Raw genomic sequence first — 18569 nt, 5'->3', positions numbered from 1 at the left:
TTTGTGGAGGATGTCCTCAGATTGTACTCATTTACACACAGTTCTTCCCACACTTTGCTTTTCAAATTAGCGTCAGAATAATCTTTCAAAGTTTCTATATTGAACAGTGCAGGTCTGTTTTTTACTTCATTTACGATCAGTTCACTATCGATGTCTTCGTCCCTTACAACAGCCAGTGTACAAACTCGCAAGTTTCCAACTGCAGGCAGCAGAGATGGCAACTGCATTGTCTGCCGTGCACACGCGCTCGTGTATCCTGCGGGGGGGACAGGACGGAGGCAGTTGGTTCGCCATTCTGTCGGCGGCCGGAGCTACTGAAAAGTTGTCTCTGGGGAGTCGCTGTGTGTGTGGTCTTACATATGATTGTACAGACTCTGTGCAAAAGACGAGGCAGTTGCACGACAAAAGTTCTCCCTTGTGCGCCCGCCCTAATGGAAGGCAAGACTTCGTCAAACACCCAATCACTAAATTTAACAGTGAGAGACATTGTTGACTTCAGCACTAACATGTAGAGTCCGGTTTCATTGACAAAATTTGTCGCTTGCAGCTACACTACAATTTTTTTATTGTGAGGTATCTTTTTCTCTAACATTATCTTTCAAGGCGTGTCTAGAATTTGCATACTCGAGAAATTCACATACATCTTTCGCCTCGAACGAGAGATTATTCTGTCCATCTAATTCTATAATGTCGCCAGTGAATCATATAACTTGGCGACTAAGGAGGACATTTGTACAAAATTACAAATGCTAGCACGTAAATACAATAAATTGATATAAAACATACCTAGAGCTCGATTGCGAGTGTAAGATTCTTTCAGGAGGTAGATACAACAATGTGCCGAATTACGAGGAATATGAAACGCTGAAAGGCACACTTAAGATATATAAAGGTTAAAAGAATGTCAATGGCTGTGACGTTCACGATATCGAATTCCGATAAATTCTTACGGTTTATCGACGATAAGATTCACAGGAAACGTGAGACCTGTTTCTTTTTAAAATTTCTCCTTAAATATATTTGCAGAGTACGATTAAAAGCTTGTTAAACAAGTGAAGAACAGGACGTTTGAACAGCTGAAAAGTTAGTTCCATGAGTGGAAGGCGAAGCCGATAACAGAATACGAGGAGTATAAGAAAGGCGTCCAGCCTGTGACAGATAAACTGAGTGCTTTAGAGAAAGAAGTTACTGGTGCTGTAGCGAAAAATGGAGAGTTTGAAAGAGCTAGTTCCTTCGGAAGGGAATTATGACAAGGTGAGTCCTATTCCGCCTACAACTGAGGAATAACCTTTCGAAAGAAGTTTATTTGTCGATGATGATCGGATCACGCGAAAGACACGTAAGAGGCTTGAGCCCGCGTTGCAGCAAATTGAGGAAGAAGACCGGGAGGAGATGAAGGCTGTTAGAAACTAAACACCTTATGTTGGGCTGAAAGTATCAAAATACTTGCGCGGTCTCATCGTACAGTATTTGGCTTAAGATTTGACAGTCGAAAGCAATGCATGGGCGGTTCCGAAGTAACGTTTAACAATGACACTATTTCTGTCAAAGGTAGCAGTCTTCAGTGCCAGCAATGAATTCATGAAACTGCTAACCCGAAAAAAACGTAGCATTCGAAGACTACACGCCTGATGACCGTGAAGCATATACAACTACGCTGAAGGAAACTAATGCAATATTTCACCACTATGATCCAAATACGAATAAACCCAAGTCGAACCGCAGTGAAAAGTACATCATCATTATTCCGATATAGCACTCGTTCGTCTTGTGTAGTAATTCTACATCAGTGGCCAGTCACCAGTAATAGCAAAAGTTCAGTATATAGAATTCATTCTGGAAACAACCCCCAGGCTGTGGCTAAGCCATGTCCCCGCAGTATCCTTTCTTTCAGGAGTGCTAGTTCTGCAAGGTTTGCAGGAGAGCTTCTGTAAAGTTTGGAAGGTACGAGACGAGGTACTGGCGGAATTAAAGCTGTGAGAACGGGGCGTGAGTCGTGCTTGGGTAGCTCAGTCGGTAGAGCACTTGCCCGCGAAAGGCATAGGTCCCGAGTTCGAGTCTCGGTCCGGCACACAATTTTAATCTGCCAGGAAGTTTCTGTTGAGTATGTTTGGATGAATGACCTCAGATCTAATCGACTAGGTGATAGTGGTTCACGGTGAAGAGAATGCAGCTGGTAGGTCGCTGGGGTTTGCAGAAATGGAAGAACAGGGAAGCCGGCATGAAGTGTTCCGGACAAACCGGATGTGTGACTGAAGCGGACTATGGACCCATCAGGCCCCTTTCATTGTGCCACCTGCGTGCATCTACCGTTTTTAGCAAAGTGTTTATCGGTATGCCTGAACGTCCAACGTTCTGCTTTAAATTTTTGCTCTAAAGGGGATATGCAGGCTGCTAGCTCAGGGTGTATGCGACCCGGGAGATCCGCGAAAAACCCGGGAATTTTTTTATCTGTGAGGAAACCGGGAAAAACCCGGGACTTGTTTAGAATTGCGGGAAATTTTCATTGTTTTAGTTTTGAGTTAAATTTTTGAGATTTTTGTTGGTAAGAACTAATATTCTAACTAAGGATAAAACTGTATCCCGCTACTGCAGAATAATACTGCAGCAACAAAACACGAACGACAGAAAAGAAACGAAAATAAAACTTTAGTTTCGAAGGAAATGCGCCACATACAACAACAAAACACAGTGCTCATACAAGCGTCTGCCAACAGCAAAGTATGTCGGAGGCTTTAGGAAGACTGTGCAGTGCTCGATTACAACAAATTGCCTCCGATGAGCGTCACGTGACAACTGTTTGAATTGGATTCGTTTGAACAGTTGCGTGCTGCCTCTCGCGCATGCGCAGTTGAGTGGCGTGTGAGCAGTCCCTCCTCCCTGTTGTGGTTACAGAAGTGTGGCTGGGAGCCGCCATCTGACGTCGCCGCCCTTGGGAAATGTGGTGGATCCGGGGCTGGTGCAGAGAGCAGCCAGCTGTGGTGGGCAGGTGGGTCGCCTCCACGTGGCCTGTCTATACGTTCAGAGGTTTTACTGTTTCCTCTTCGTTTATTGCTCTCACGTTAAATTAAAACAAAACGGATTTTTGTGACCTGGAGCTGTCAAATGAATTAAAATATAGGGCTATTACAAATGATTGAAGCGATTTCATAAATTCACTGTAGCTCCATTCATTGACATATGGTCATGACACACTGCAGATACGTAGAAAAACTCAGTTTTGTTCGGCTGAAGCCGCACTTCAGGTTTCTGCCGCCAGAGCGCTCGAGAGCGCAGTGAGACAAAATGGCGACAGGAGCCGAGAATGCGTATGTCGTGATTGAAATGCACTCACATGAGTCAGTCATAACAGTGCAACGACACTTCAGGACGAAGTTCAACAAAGATCCACCAACTGCTAACTCCATTCGGCGATGGTATGCGCAGTTTAAAGCTTCTGGATGCCTCTGTAAGGGGAAATCAACGGGTCGGCCTGCAGTGAGCGAAGAAACGGTTGAACGCGTGCGGGCAAGTTTCACGCGTAGCCCGCGGAAAATTGGCTCATGCCACAACTGGAGACCGACAGCGCTGACTTCATCTTTCAACAGGATGGTGCTCCACCGCACTTCCATCATGATGTTCGGCATTTCTTTAACAGGAGATTGGAAAACTGATGGATCGGTCGTGGTGGAGATCATGATCAGCAATTCATGTCATGGCCTCCACGCTCTCCCGACTTAACCCCATGCGATTTCTTTCTGTGGGGTTGTGTGAAAAATTCAGTGTTTAAACCTCCTCTACCAAGAAACGTGCCAGAACTGCGAGCTCGCATCAACGATGCTTTTGAACTCATTGATGGGGACATGCTGCGCCGAGTGTGGGAGGAACTTGATTATCGGCTTGATGTCTGCCGAATCAGTAAAGGGGCACATATCGAACATTTGTGAATGCCTAAAAAAACTTTTTGAGTTTTTGTATGTGTGTGCAAAGCATTGTGAAAATATCTCAAATAATAAAGTTATTGTAGAGCTGTGAAATCGCTGCAATCATTTGTAATAACCCTGTACTTTCGCACAATTACCGAGGGCTAAAATATGTTACTAGTTTCATATTTTATTTCCACCTTTCTGACAGTCAAGCAGTAATCGATTTCCAGAAGAGTGAAGTTATTTTTCAAGTTTCACTAAAGAGATTTAGCTTTTAATAATCTTTTCCGCTCAGGCAGTCAATTTATTTGAAACAAAGTGTTTTATTTCACACTATTGCCTAGTTTCAACTGTTCGCTGCACATCGAGTGCACTTATGGTATTATACCATAATAAAGAACCAAAGATGATGTAATGCAGTAGCCGGCCGAAGTGGCCGTGCGGTTAAAGACGCTGCAGTCTGGAACCGCAAGACCGCTACGGTCGCAGGTTCGAATCCTGCCTCGGGCATGGATGTTTGTGATGTCCTTAGGTTAGTTAGGTTTAACTAGTTCTAAGTTCTAGGCGACTAATGACCTCAGCAGTTGAGTCCCATAGTGCTCAGAGCCATTTGAAAATTTGTAATGCAGTACTGGTGCTGCAAGAAAATTTACATCGGAATCTCGACTTAGGAATGCGCGCTTTAAGGCGAATTGTGCATTTTAGTGTGGTGCACGAATTCCGGGTGCTCTTAAAGTAATCATGTGATGTCTTGTTTCTTTCGAGACATGATGTAAGATCTTTCAGTGTTTTACACGTACGAACATGAGGGCCTCCTGCGTCATCGTAGCTGCGCAAGCGTGGTGACTCCTTCCATCTGGCGCTCTCTGTCAACTGCTGAAGCGAACCTCATATTTCTAACAGGTCGTGGGAAAATACTGCGAATGGTGGTTTCAAAAACGTACAGTGTAAATTTGCTTTTACGCAAGATGAACTATGTGCGAGAATGTACGATGAATTTATTAAATCATACAGCGTTTGACTCTCATTTAAAAATCAACTCTTCGGTGACGGGCCATTTAGAGGAATTTCGAGTCCAGAAGATGAGACATTTAGGTCGTTATTAAAAGTTTTATTATCACTTTAGTGTGATGTGTCTTAAAGTGTAACACGCGCACAGATCATCAACATTATATGTGCGGTCTTAGCTTCTCTTGCAGCTTGTTACTCTTTGAGACCAATGTTAAATGTGAACGATGTGTATATTAATTTAAACTATCAACTTTCCTTATTTGTGTCCTGGCGCTACTTAAGAGTGATGTTGCTGGTGGCTGACTACATCGCGTATCGTGTGCCGTCATCAGCTGGCGAGATCACGTGACATGAGCTATGGCTGGCTTACAAAAGCTCACTGCAATCTCGATTTCAATGCATCGGAAAGTGACGTGCGGTGTTTGGTGGTATCCGATTTTATACCTCCATAATAGGAACATATGCGCGACATCAAAGGACTTGCAAAACGTTTTTTTCGCCGCTGAGTTTAGTTTTCTAAAGGGCCAGGAAATTCTACGTTGGTATAACAATCAGAGAATTGATGAGTTTTACAGTGGCGAGGAAGAGTATAGTGTCGCTTAACACGGAAAAAGTGTATTTTGATGCGGAAAAAAGTGTATTTTTAAGTGGGGAATCCGGGAAATTTCGGCAAGTTTTTTCCTTGTCGACGTACAGACCCTGTTACCAGAATGACATTTTCACTCTGCAGCGGAGTGTGCGTTTATATGAAACTTCCTGGCAGATTAAACCGTGTGCCCGACCGAGACTCGAACTCGGGACCTTTGCCTTTCGCGGGCAAGTGCTCTACCAGGTGCAAAGGTCCCGAGTTTGAGTCTCGGTCGGGCACACGGTTTTAATCTTCGAGGAAGTTTCACACCCTGTTAGCTTGTTGATGTACAGAAGATGTAATAATAAGTCGATACTTCTACAACTCTAAAACCAGCAGTCTATATACAATGTGCAGCTGCTATTTTTATACCTAGGAGTGTCTCGATATTTTGTACGCCGATACACACTTTTTCAAGATATCGAGAGTCCGTATCGAGATTTTAATAAATATCGATGTATTGGATACTCCATATTTTTAAAAATACCGACAATCCTGGTGTAGCGCTGATTGCCGTTCCGCAGCCGAAGTGTGTCAATTGCGGCCGTGCGGCCATCGGAGAAGACGGCGGCAGCCCTTGCAGGCGAGTCAGCCAAGTACAGGGGGCAGCCCGGCCGACGCTCGGCTCTTCCTGCAGCTCGCGTGCGCCACGCCGCAGCCGCCTGCATGTGCAGACACGGCTGTCGCACGTCCAACATTCAACCTGGTCTCTGCTGGAAGGCACGCGGTTGCTTCCTGACGGTGAAACACCTGGTCTCAGGTCGAAATTACAAACTACTCGCAATTGTACGTAGACGGAATACACTTTAAATAGAGTAAACATTTTTTTCAAAGTAACTGACGGCTTCCCACCCACGAACTAAATACTTTGAGCACATACTGAAATGTGTTGGACAGTCGCTGGCAGGCGGTAGGGGGCGTCGCTTGCGAGGGCCGCCTGCAGACGGCGCAGCCTGTCCTGGCCGCCCTCTGCCCTGGACGCGGTACAGTGTGTCCGTCAAGTCGTGCGCCCTCTCCGCTCCACAGTGCTGTCCCGGCGACCCAGTCTGGCCACACAGCCTGGCGGCGCTCATTCCCAGCTCAGCGACTGCCCCGTCCAGAAAAACAGCACATTACGGAGTAAATTGCATTAACACGGGAACAGGAATCAAATGTCAGTGTTCCCGTATCTGTTAGAAATATGAAAGCGGATGCCTGTTCGTGTGAATGCGTGTTCGTGTACAACTTCATCCACAATTGGCGCATACATTCCGTCCGATACGATTTTTAAACAAAACATAGTGGAGCTGTACTGGACAATTTAAGCCTTTGCTTCGATGGGGTGCTCAGAAACGCGACAACTCTTGCGACACGAGTAGTACTCAAAAGTAACGGGGAATTCACCATTTTGCGTTTTTTGTAACTGAGATTCGCAAGACTTTTTTGTCGTTGTGATGGTAAACGTGCCTGAAAAGTACGTGTAGACCAGGGAAATGGGATATTCAGTCTGTGGTCACATCTTGGAAACGTTATTGGTGTGTTAGCAGAATTGGCGATTATTTGTTTAATGTAAAAGCGGATTATCGTGTTTGTATTACATTTGCCTATGCGAACGGAGTCAAATTCATCAAACTTTCAGAGACATTAGATTTTGATTTCGTCGAATCTACTATCAGTATGGGAAGTCTTTACGACTGGTGTAAATATTTCTTAGATTTCAACAGTTTGGTGCACCACAAATTCCTGTGACAAGGTGAAACAGTCAGCAAGCAGTAAAACCTACAAGCTCAACGCCAGCGGCATGACGCAATCCGAAAAAAAAAAACCTCCAGATTTGTGGCGGAACAGTTGATGATTTCTGCACTGCGATAACGCATCTGCTTAGAATTCGTTGCGTGCTCGTGAGTGTTTGGCTATAAACAATACTGTGGTGACGCCCTTGGCTGCACGATCACCCGATGTGACATGTTGTTCCTAAAAATTAAGACGAACCTTCAAGGGCTGTCTTTTTCACACACAGATGAGATTTGAAATGCATCGCTGAGAGAACTACAGGGTATCACAACGAAAGCTCCAGAATTGTTTGACACAGCGGAACAAACACTGGAATAAATGTATTCACATGTAGTGGAAAATATTTTGATGAAGACAAAATTGATTTAGAGTAATACATAAACCCAGCAATGGATCCAATATTCACCGCTCTCGCTTTCACTAATATTGTCCGTGTTGGATTAGTTGCCTGTGTTTTCTTCGCAAGTGTCGGAAGGGGTTGCTCTAAAGACAATCTAGCATTAGAGGTGTGTTTCTCTGAAGGTCAGCGATTGGTTACCAACAGAATGCTGAGCTCACAGGAGGTCACTCCTTGGAGTGAATTAGGAGGAAAAGTTAAAACAGCTGGTAACGAGATGCAGTGACGGTTTCTTTCGTTCGATGTGTGTGTGTGTGTGTGTGTGTGTGTGTGTGTGTGTGTGTGTGTGTCTGTGTCTGTGTCTGTGTCTGTGTAGTAGAGTGAGAGAGTCGATGTTTTGTGCAGGAGCCTCTCTCAACAGGAGAGAGGGAGGAGGCTGATAGAGGCGGCCATGCAGGGCGCGGCGGAGCAGCTGCGCGAGTTGCTGGCGGCGGGGGCGGACGTGGGGTCGAGGGGGGAGGGGTTGGGGAGCAGCTGGACCGCCCTGCACTGGGCAACACGCGGGGGTCACGTGGCGGCGGCCAGCTGCCTCGTCGGCGCCGGCGCGGAGGTCGACGCCAGGGAGAGCTGGGGGCAGTGGACGCCCCTGCACTTGGCTGCAGAGTACGGCCACGCTGGTGTGGTGCGGCTGCTGGTCGGCGCCTCTGCCGACCTCAACGCCAGGGATGTGTGCGGGCAGACGCCGCTGCACTGCGCGGCAGTGGTGGGCCACGCAGAGGCGGCGGCTGAGCTCCTCCTGGCGGGGGCGGACAGGGGGGCCCGGGATGTGTTTGGCTGGACCCCCCTGGACATCGCCAGGCTGAATGGAAACCAGGAGCTGGTGGATAAGCTGAGACAACGCTGACATACGGCATTCAGGAAGCACGATCAGTTACATCATATGTGTTGGTCTTTCAAATAAAGAATACAAAAATGAATCCTTTGTTCATTTATTTGTACATACCATTTTGTGCTGTTCATGACAACTCCGGTAACACCATGACACTGACTAGAGATACCTGTAAACTAATGTGAGGAGCCCTTCTTTTGACGATTTAGCCTGTAAAATACTTCATGATCAGTTTTTGCAAGAGCTGAGTAACAACTGAAAAACACTCCACTATTACTAAACACCGCTTGTCTCCCCCAAGATTGTCTTCCTCATGGGGTACAACATATGCAAGCAACTTGCAAGAACACAGCCGACCTCTATCACGACCGCCTGCATTTCAAAACTTTACCAATCAAACTGTTTGAAGACATGAATGGCGCAATATTGTTGGTTGTCTACCACAATCACACAACTGCATTAATGTTCGTTGTTCGAACCAGTCCACTACATTACCCCATTACTGGAAACTATATGCTACTAGCATGCATGGTGCTATGTTACACCAGCATATACTCCACCATACTCATGAATTACTGGCACACAAGTCGTTCAGTCAGAATGTGTCTTCAGTTCCAATCTCACGCTGAATGTACCTGCGTATCTGCAGTACGCAAATACTTGCGCCGCCTTTAATTGCAGCCTCACATTGGTAGCAAGAGTTACACCACATACTTGACAACACTGCACACGGAACGTGTCACACATAAGGCAGATTCGTAGAGTTGACACTATCACGAAAACTAAAATAAAATTCTCTACTTTGGCCCACAAATCGAGTAACTGCTTCCAACTGCTGGTGAGATTCTAATGAGTGACTTGCTGTTACGTTAATTCAAATGTAGATGTGACTGCCAATGTAAATTATACAGTTTACCATACTGTCGCCATCTGTATATGAGCGTGTCGTTATTTCCTAACTTTCGTCACCTGAGTCTACGACGTTTAATAAAAATGACGGAACGAACAGTGGGGATGTCAAAAACAAAACACACTACAACTCGCTTTTAAAAGACGGTTTCTCTGACAACAGTGCTACACTGAAGCGAATCGCTTGTGGCTACACAGAGGGAAGAGATACATGTCCAGTGTGCACAGAAGAGGTTCTTATATAAAGTGTCAAGCGATGTGAAAGACTCATAAAATGTTGACGTCGAAAGTGAAGTGGGTGGATTGAGCGTGGAAGGTTCCATTCCCTGTCGACAGCAACAACTTATTTTTCCAGATTTTAGGTTTCAATGGGACGCTGCAGCTAAGGAGACAGTGCAGAATACAGCAGCGCTGGCGGCGAGTGACAGCCGTGGGGCCGCCAGAGAGACTCGCGCCCGCCAGCCTCCAGCACTCGGCTGCGAGGCGGACCTGCAACTTCTCCTCAGCCAGCATCGGCCGCCAGGGCCCACCTGTGGCGCAGCAGGTGGTCACGTGTGGAACCGCCACACCCACACATTCACACCAGGTTATGATCGGAAACAGAAAACACACTAAATTTTCTGAATCTCGCCGTTCGAAAGAGAAACACCACACATGGCTTCACAATATTTGGGAAACCGACAGCCTCGAAGCATCGCCGTTCACAAACTGCCGAATCACCCGGTGGCGCACGAACTTCAGATTCGGACTCCACAGACTGAACGGAACATCCGTAAGCAAACACCATCACACAAAGCAGCTACACACAATAAAACATATAGGAGAGGAAAATAGTGGCAAGTCCCATATGATCGAGAAATTAAACCAGCAAATTAGTAGAGATAAAAGGAACACATGCACACGCACACACAGGGAGGGGAGGGAGGGAGAGAGAGAGAGAGAGAGAGTAAACAAAATTCAAATCCGTCGCCAAATACTCTCTACAACAAATGAACGCAAACGGTGTTAGCAAACAACAATGTGTGTGTGTGTGTGTGTGTGTGTGTGTGTGTGTGTGTGTGTGTGTGTGTGTGTGTGTGCAGTGCCCTCAGAACGCAAAAGAAGAATGTCGTGTGTGTGTGTGTGTGTGTGTGTGTGTGTGTGTGTGTGTGTGTGTGTGTGCAGTGCCCTCAGAACGCAAGAAGAATGTCCCAGTAAAACCTGATTAATAACAAATACGTAAGCAAAATATTTTGACACGCCAAAATCATGTCGTTTAATAATCAAGAGATGTGTTGGCTTGCTGGTAAATTTCACATTTCCAGCGTTTGCAGATGACAAGCAATCATTCCAGGACACCATACAGATAGTCTTTGAAAACTGTGTAATGTAAAAATTACGGTAACAAGAGAAACGAACAAAAATTTTCTTTACGGTTCACTTTGTTAGATCAATTAAAACATAAAATATGCTCACTTTCTACAGCTTGCAATAACCAGATCCCACTCAGGATGGCACACAGGTGCCGAAACATGTTTAGGTAACAAGAGATATTAGTCTTTCTGCATAAAAGGGAACCTGTTTTTCAATGATATATGTATATATTCGCCATTTACTGTAACAGTTATTTTCACGACTGCAATGTCAGACTTTAAACTCCTCCGACACACACACACACACACACACACGTCTCGATTTTTAGTAACTTCATGTGGTGAACCGTTTCACCTATTTAAATGCTAACTGTTTTACTGCATTCTTTAATAAATGTACTGTGATGGCGTCTTGGAATTCACTACAAATGTGTTAACTACTCTCACCACCAAATTACACACACAGATCGTCTGCTTGCATCTAAATAGCTATCCGTTCTGCTGCAAGAACTGCCCAAGTGGCTATATCAGCGAGAGACGTACGGAGAACAATCAGGAGGGATTGCGGTGCGTCGGTTCACTAACACCGTACAGGAAATAGTCAACTGTAGCAGTCTTGGGTGGGAAGTTACGGTGTGTTTATTGCTTTCTTCGGAGTCGTGGCTACATTCAGAAACATGTACGGAGATTTGGTACCAAATGGGGGTCTTGTGCGTAAAAAAACGTTTGGAAGAAAAGTAAGAAGCAAATATTTGTACAAAGAACGGAAGTTGAAAAATTACAGGGTGTATACGACCCAGGACAACCGGAAATCTGAGAAAAACCCGGGAATTGTTTCATCGTTTCAGTTTTCAGATAAAGTTTTGTAATTTTGGCTGGTAGGAACTGATTCTGTGGCAAAGAATGCTACTTTATCCCGCTATTGGAGAGTAATACTGCAGCAATGAAACATAAATGGGAGGGGAGAAAAAAATAAATCTACAGTTGCAGAGGAAATGCACCATTTACAACAAGAAAATACAGATAAAAATATGTCAAAGGCCTTAGGGCGAAGACGATGTGATACTTCGTAACAATACACTCCTTTCTGTGAGCGTGACGTCACGTCAGGATCATCTGAGCAGTCGCCAGCGGGCTGTTGCGCATGCGCAGTTGACTCGCCTGCGAGCAGTACCTTCCACCGCCCACCGCTGCTCGGACTGCCCCGGCCGTTAGCTGTATCGCGCGCCTTGGCTGCCGCATTCGCGCATGCGCAGAGCTATCCGAGTTGTAGAGAAAGGGGGGAATTCTGTCCACGTGACCCGTGTTCGCGTTCAGTGATTTGGCTGCTTCCTCTTCATATACAGCTCCCACGTCTAATGTAACACAAAACGTATTTCTGTGGCCAGGAGCTATCAAGCGTATTAAAATACATTCACATATTTAGTGAAGGCAAAAATACATTATTAGTTTCAGTTTTCTGGATTTTATTTCAAAGTTTTTGGCAGTCAAGCATTAATCCCTCTGCAGAACGATGAAGTTATTGTTGTCAGTTTGCTAGAGAAATTTGGCGTTACTATTCTCGCTGAGGCAGTCAATTTATTTGAAACGAAGTGTTTCGTTCCACAGCTGTTCGTTGAATGTAAAGTGCACGTTTTCATGTTCTGCCATGTATGGCATGATGTCATAAAGAAAAAAAAAGATGAGATGCTACAGTACTGCTACTCAAAAAAGACTTACGCCGCAAAAACCACACCGAAAAGCTTAATGTCAGGTGGGACCTACTTAATTGCGAATCTGGACAGTGTGCACTTCAGACCGAAGTATTCACGTTAGTAAAGTTTACGAAATTCCGATGCACTCGGAGTATCCTCTGACGTCCTGTTTCTTTTGTGGCGTAATGTAACACCTCTTTATGCATTATACACACAAACATGCTGCCTTCCTACGTCACTGCAGCTGCGCACGCGCAGTAATGCCTGTTTTCTGGCGCTCTCTGGCTACGGATAAGCCGAAGATGTTTGTGACAGTCTGGGGATAGTTTTGCCAATGGTGGTTTGAAAAGTGTTACTTTCAAAGTAAATATGCTTCTACGCAGGATGAATTATGTTACGTGTGGGAAAGTGGGCTGAATTCCTTAAATCACAGAGCGTTTGACTCTCGCTTAAAACTGAACACTTTCAGGACCAACCACGTAGAAGAATTTCGAGCCCTGAAGACCAGACATTTACGTCAGTATTTTAAATTTACTGGCAAATTTGTGCGACGTACCTTAAGTATAACACACGCAATTAACGTCGATATTGTATGTGAAAGCTTGGCTTTTCTTGTTGCTACACTACATATTTTAATGTAAACCCCTAACTTTTCCTATTTGTGTGTTCGCCCTACGTAAGTGATTGCTATTGGCTTACCACATAACGTGTCCTATGCTCTGAATGTCTGCTGTCATCGGCTGGCCAAGTCACGTGCCATGACATCGCAATCTCGATTTCAAAGCTCCAGAAACTAGGGTGCCGTGTTTGGTGCAATTCGAATTTATAGTTTCGTAATACGAAAATATACAGCGTAGGCCTATATGTTGCCGCAAATGAAAGGCCGTGAAAAAACTTCTCTCCCCGTTCCATTTTTTCCAGGAAGTTCCACGCCAGTGATAAAACGTAAATCATTCAAAGGATTGATAAGTTTTACAGTTCTGAGGGAAAATCTACGGGAAACCTACAGTCACTTAGCACGGAAAAAGCGTATTTTCGCTCTGGAAGAAGTATATTTTATTAAACGGGATATCTGAAATATCCGGGAATTTTTTTCCTTGTGCGTGTATAGACCCTGAATTAGGAGTAAAAAAACAAAACAAAACAAAAAAAACAGGTGAGAATCCTGGAGGCCAAAGAAAATGCGTGACCGTTAAGAAGCAGCAAATACACTTTCCCACAATGTGAGTAAGACATCGGGTAAACATTATTCTCTGTATCAGGAACCTGACTTCGGCACGCTTTGCCCCCAAAATCTCGGGTAAATTACTCTAAAAGCTGACTGATATTGTCGTGTTGGTTCCACTAGCGATGGGAACGACAGGAATTACTGAGAATAAGTACCATTCATTTCATTTACCACTATTATTCATGTCCAACAGGTGTATTTACCGGTTTCCGCTACTTGCAGTAGACTCCAAAGCTTGGAAGGCTTCGCCGTAAAACACATAACGTGGTAATTGATGTACTCGATGTCCCCGGTCTGTGACTCGTATTTGTTACATTAGAGGTTGCTGTGGCGTGGCTGGAGGATGCGATATCTTTCATTTCGATAAATGTGCTCAGATGACGGCAGACGAACCCGTTAAATACTTCGGAGCAGACTGCGAATAACGTAAGCAATAAACATAGGTGACTGGACGATTAGTCGGAAAACAGACTGCGCGCTCCTAAACAGAAAGGTGGCAGCTGAAGTGCGTGTGAAGTAGCGACAAGCGCGTGTTAACATTCTTTCTGAGAGTGTGGCTCATTTCCAGTGTAAGGGGGGCCGTGCAGATCCATATCCGCTCATACATCTACATGATTACTCTGCAATTCACACTTAGGTGACTGGCGGAGGGTTGATAGAACCACCTTTAAGCTACTCCCCTACCGTTTCACTCTCGAACAGTTGTGGGAGAAACAAACACATTTCCCTGTGCGAGCTCTGACTTGTCCTAATTCATTATGAAGATCACTTCTACCGGTGTAGGTGGGCGCCAAAAAAATATTACCGTACTCTGAGGAGAAAGCTGGCGATTGAAATTGCATGGGAAGGTTCTACCGTAGCAAGAAACGGCTTCGTTTTGACGGCTGTCACTTTAATTGCTGTATCGTATCCGTAGCGCTGTCTCACACATTTCGCGGTAATACGACCTGCCCTTAACTTTTTCGATCGCTTCTGTGAATCCTGTCTGAGGCGGGTCCCACACTGCACAACAGTACTCGAGAAGAGGGCGTACAAGTGTAGTGTAGGCGGTCTCTTTAGTGTACCTGCCACGTCCTCTACTTCTTCTGTCAGTAAATCGTAGTCTCTAGCTTGCTATCTGCGCAACATTATCCATGTCATCGTTGCAATTTAAGGTATTAACAACTTTAATCCCTAAGTATTTAGCTGAATTTATATCCCTCAGATTTTTGTGATTTATCGTGTTTGTGGTTTCTTTGTCATGCTCATGTGGACGACTTCACACTTTCCATGATTCATAGTCAATTGCCACTTCTTGCACCATTCTGATATCTTGTGTAAATCATTTTGCAATTCGTTTTGGTCATCTGATGACATTGCATAACGGTAAGTGGCTGCACCAGCTAGACACTGTCTAAGAGCACTGCTCAGATTGTCTCGTAAGTGGTGTACAGAGACCAGCAACAGCAGAGGGCCTCTAAACACTTACTTTGGGCAACACCAGGCGTTACTTCTGTTTCACTCGATGACCTTCCGGCGGTTTCTACCAATTGTGACTTTTCTAACGTCAAATCACGAATCCAGTCACACAACTCCACAGGTGCGCAATTTAACTAGAAGGGACGGTGTCAGAAGCGATATGGAAACCTAAAAACTATGTAATCAAATTGACGTCTCTTGTCAATAGGACTCATTAGTTCGTGGGAATGAAGAGCTGGTTTTGTTTTACAAGAGCGTTATCTTCTTATTCCGTGCTGGCTATTTGTCAATAAATCGAGGTGGTTCATGGTGTTCGAGCGCAGTATATGTTCCAAAACACTACTGCAAACCGAGGTTAGCGATGTGGGTCTGTTATTCAGTGGATTACTCTTATCCCGTTCCTTGGCTATTGATGTGACTTGCGCAACTTTGCATTCTGCTGGGTACGGAGGGCTTTCTGCCAGCGAGCGGTTGTATATGGTTGCTAAGTGTGGAGCTGTTGTATCAGCATACTGTGAGAGTAAGAGATTGGTATACAATCTGGACCGGAGGCATTGACTTCCTTGTGTTTTAAGCTGTTTTGCTGCACCAAGAATTTCTGCTTCTGAATTACTCATATTGGCAGTTGTCCTCGATTCGAGTTCTGGAATGTTTACTTCGTCTTCTCCTGTGAAAGAAATTCGGAAAACGGTTTGGTAACTCTGCCTTCGTGGCGCTGTATCAAAAAGATCCCATTGTTATCGCACACTGAAGGTATCGATTGCGTCTTACGGTGTATGCGATCAGGGACAAGTGGGAAATCCGGGAGAAACCCGGGAATTTTTTCTATCGGAAGAAAACTAGGAAAAATCTGGAATATTTAAAATGCCGCGAATTTTTCATTGTTTTAGTCTGCAGTCAAACTTTCGTAAGTTTGACTGGTAAGAACTGATAAACGACAAAATGTGTCAAAGGCTTTAGGACGAAGACTGTGGAGTACCTCATAACAATAAACTGCTGCCGAGGAGTGTGACGTCACACCTGTTTGCATTAAGTTAAAAAAATGGCTGTGAGCACTATGGGACTTAACATCTGAGGTCATCAGTTCCGTAGAGTACTTAACCCTAACTAACCTAAGGACATCACATACATCCATGGCCGATGCAGAAATCGAACCTGCGACCACAGCAGTCGCGCGACTCCGAACTAGAGCGCCTAGAACCGCTCGGCCACAACGGCCGGCTAAATATCACACCGACGCATCCTTTTATGCGCAAAACAGCTTAGGCTCTGAAAAGATAAACCGTTTGACGCGTCCCTTGTCTTCCTAGTACTTTCTGTTCACGAAATGTCCTATACTAAGTGCGTGGTTTGAAGGAGCCCGTTTTAAAAAATCAAATACCTCACCAATGAAACTTTTTCACACGTCATTCGCCTTCCTACCGTCTTCTCCAAATGCCTTAAATTTGCTACTTGGCAGTCAGATACCGCATCAGTGTGGCTTTTTGGGCACAAAACAGCTAGGTGTGAGGCGGTGAGCTTGTAACACTTCTTTTCATTACACCAGTTTCCGCTGTCGGTTTGGTTGCGTGCTAGTGTGCATTCCAACCTCCTTGTTCACTTACGTAGCTCGCAATACCTGCTGCGGAAATTTTTCATTTTCCCCTCAGATGAGAAAATAAGTTTTGTTTGAGGACCCCGCCTTGTGCGTTGTGCGGTTCTGATGCCTTCTTCTCGTCATTTCGCTACACGGGACCAGCCGTAGTGCTTCTGGAATCTCGACACGCCGTTTTAGATCACTGTGTAGTTTACCTCCCATCTTTTGCGATCCTACTGACATATTCTTGTGTAACTGTGAGGCAGGGAGATTGTAAACGTTGTAATAACCAACTCCAGACTATATCGAGCAACAGTTGGTCATTTTCAGAGTTCTTCTTCACTATCGCGAAGTAGTGGGGGAGTGTCACGGATACGATACCGCAGATGGGGTGGCAGAGATTAAAACAATGGCGCTTTTCCGTGCGATGAGATGTTATCCGAAATTTCAGTCACCATCTTTCTGATAGCATTACGAAAATGTTTTGCTGCCGTGCACCCTGTAGAGAAAAATCTTTTGAAAGACTTATTGAGTATTTCTGCAGGTTTTTTGCGACGTTGTACCAGTAAGTACGGATAGCGGAAGTGCTCTCTCCACGACAGACTTTGGTGACGTCACAACACGGACAACCGTGAAGAGTTTATCTCCGAGCTTGTCCTCCTGTTCTTCTCACCTATATAATACATTTAGTACCCTGAAAGATTCACCCTTTTATGACGAAACAAAGACTTTTCGATTCTATTGTGTCTACCTTTTGTTATAATATAGTTGAAGACACACAATTGACGCACACCTGTCAGACCGTTTCTTACGCTCCGGGTTAGAAGCGCCAAACGTGTACTTTTTTTCCCGCTCTGTTCCTGCCTCGACAGGCCGGTCACGTGACCTGTTCCGGCTGCAGGTCACCACTGCTGTAACGTCTTCCATCTCGAAATTCTGCTGCAGTCTGCTCCGTGTTCAGGGTGTATATTAAAACTGTCACATACAACGGAATAGTCCAGTAAGTCATGTCGAAATCTACTCTGAAAGTTTTTACAGAGGAAGAAAACAACGAAAGAAATGGATTGCCAAACTTTTAACTGCTGAGGAGCACTGCAAGTATTTTGTAAAAAAAATGTTGGAGTTACGGTGCACACATTTTTGCCGCGCCGAGAGCGGCTTATGACAGCAGTTTGTACAGCCCTGCCCGCCTAGCGCGCGACTCCCAGAATCAGACATGCAGCGCCGCGCAGCGGGATTGTCCGGAGTTAACAGACACCAATTTTTAGCACCTGAATAGAGATGGGCAAAACTGTTCTTTTCAGAGATTGGATCAGAACTGTTTTCTCCCTGAAATGAATCAGCTCTTTTTCATGACTCACCACTCATTTACAATAGAAAATAAATGGAAGGCACATTGCCCTTTAAACTTGGTTTATTCCAGTACTATACCTGTATCTTGATATTATTTGATCCTATTTTGAAGTAACACAGATAATGGGTAAGAATTTTGTATTGTTTATTGAAATTTCCACGATGTGACAAAGTTTTTGATTATTGATTTATTTTGCACTATCGTGGTTTTTTGGGTGATCGGAAAATGTTGTAACTTGAGATTTACATTAACAATATATTTGGCTATAATGTATTAAAATTTCATTAACCTCATACAAATACATCGCAAGCCATATATTTTTAAAGTGAACGTTTCCTTCCGAAGACGCCTAAAATCGCAAAATCCATACCAGAATAAGAAAAAAAATATATAAATTTGACTGTAAAACGAAAGTGCTGCATATAGCCTTACGCAGAATAAAACAAGGAAAATAT

General features: G+C 44.6%; 1 long non-coding RNA gene across 1 annotated transcript in view; it reads left to right on the top strand.

Annotated features, from left to right (window-relative positions):
- LOC126442705 (uncharacterized) overlaps positions 1-8183 on the top strand; it is a 98686-nt gene extending 90503 nt beyond the window's left edge. Inside the window, exon 5 of the long non-coding RNA XR_007581600.1 lies at positions 8060-8183. This is a non-coding gene — a long non-coding RNA (uncharacterized LOC126442705). The remainder of the gene's footprint in view (positions 1-8059) is intronic.
- Positions 8184-18569: the final 10386 nt, after the last annotated feature.

Source organism: Schistocerca serialis, unplaced genomic scaffold (assembly GCF_023864345.2).
Source record: "Schistocerca serialis cubense isolate TAMUIC-IGC-003099 unplaced genomic scaffold, iqSchSeri2.2 HiC_scaffold_1401, whole genome shotgun sequence".
NCBI classification, from domain to species: domain Eukaryota; kingdom Metazoa; phylum Arthropoda; class Insecta; order Orthoptera; family Acrididae; genus Schistocerca; species Schistocerca serialis.
This window is presented reverse-complemented; position numbering and strand designations above follow the sequence as displayed.